This window comes from Maniola jurtina, chromosome 21 (assembly GCF_905333055.1).
Source record: "Maniola jurtina chromosome 21, ilManJurt1.1, whole genome shotgun sequence".
NCBI lineage: Eukaryota > Metazoa > Arthropoda > Insecta > Lepidoptera > Nymphalidae > Maniola > Maniola jurtina.
In genome coordinates this window covers 8,534,991-8,536,525 of record NC_060049.1, presented here as the reverse complement: position 1 = coordinate 8,536,525, position 1,535 = coordinate 8,534,991, and the positions used below count along the sequence as shown (strand labels likewise).

At 37.8% G+C, this 1,535-nt stretch overlaps 1 non-coding gene across 1 annotated transcript; it reads right to left on the bottom strand.

The window, feature by feature from the left end:
* Positions 1-584: 584 nt before the first annotated feature.
* On the bottom strand, positions 585-657 carry Trnav-cac. The gene has a single exon. It is a non-coding gene; the product is annotated as a tRNA-Val (tRNA).
* Between the last annotated feature and the right edge of the window lie 878 nt (positions 658-1,535).

Below are 1,535 nucleotides of genomic sequence, written 5' to 3'. Positions count from 1 at the left end.
AACACCCCCGACAAGTAAAGGTTACAGTAACTAGAAAAGAGCTGATAACTTCCGAACGGCTGAACCGATTTTCTTGGATTATAGCTAAGAACACTCTCGATCAAGCCACCTTTCAAATAAAAGAAACGAAATTAAAATCGGTTCATTAGTTTAGGAGCTACCATGCCACAGACAGATATACACGTCAAACTTATAACACCCCTATTTTTGGGTCGAGGGTTAATAATCTAATAACTGAGGAATAAATAAGGCAAATTGATTTATTTCCTGATTACCAAAAAGGAAGAGGTTCTCATTAGGCACGTATTTATTATTATTATGTATACTCTTTATTTTTACCAACACAAGAAGGATTACAGTAAAAGAACAAAAAAAAACACAGACAGAAGGAGGTTACAAAAGGCAGCTCTACCAGGCAACCTTAAGAATAGGAGAATAAGAAAGAAAAACAGACTTTTAAGTGGTATAATATAATAATAAACCTTGAAAATTTTTTTTCACTAGCTAATTTTCTAGTGATACGAAGTTTCAACTCAATCGGATGGTAATAAGCGGAATTTATCTAATTTACTCATATAAAAAAATGTTTCCGCCCGGGATCGAACCGGGGACCTTGTGCGTGTGAAGCACACGTGATAACCGCTACACTACGGAAACCATACTGTAACTCCTGAAATATCAGCATCGTATCACTACAGAACTCTCAATCAGTGGTGGCTTTACCTATGGTCCAGGGTGTGCATACTTAACCCCCGACCCAAAAAGAGGGGTGTTATAAGTTTGACGTGTACGCACAACAGACGGAAACGTTTAAGTGCGGAAACCAGCCCAGAGAGAAGAAGAAGAAGTTTGACGTGTGTATCTGTGTATCTGTCTATGGCATCGTAGCTCCTAAACTAATGAACCGATTTTATTTGTTTGAAAGGTGGCTTGATCGAGAGTGTTCTTAGCTAGAAGAAAATCGGTTCAGCCATTGAAAGTTATCAGCTATTTTCTAGTAACTGTAACCTTCACTTGTCCGGGGTGTTATAAATTTTTAATTTACACTTGCGAGCTGTGCTTTTTAGGGTTTCATACTCAAAGGATAAAAACTAAAAACGGAGCCCTGTTAATGTGACTCTGTCTGTCAGTCTGGTTTTCCGCGTGTCACAGGTCTCTAGCTCGTAGACTAAATTAGTTGTTGAAAACAACGATTTATAAAATAGTTTGTAAGCTGTGACCAATAATAACAGAAGGTATGCATTCGTAAAATGTTAATTGTAGTCTTTCGTGATACGCATTGTCAGCCATGCATCTCAAAACCGCATCTTTTCCATCAGTAGATAACAACATTTATTTTCTTTCTCATAAAAATACACACATGAACATAATAAAGGAAACAGGTACTTTCATTAACCTACGTTTCCACTGTGCAAGTGGCTTGCACGTAAGATGCAAGTTACATGGAGTTTGAGAAGTGGAAAGGTAAGGTGGTTGCGCCAGTTTGCTTATCACATGCATGACACTTGCATTCAAGCGACATTTTGTGCTTTTTG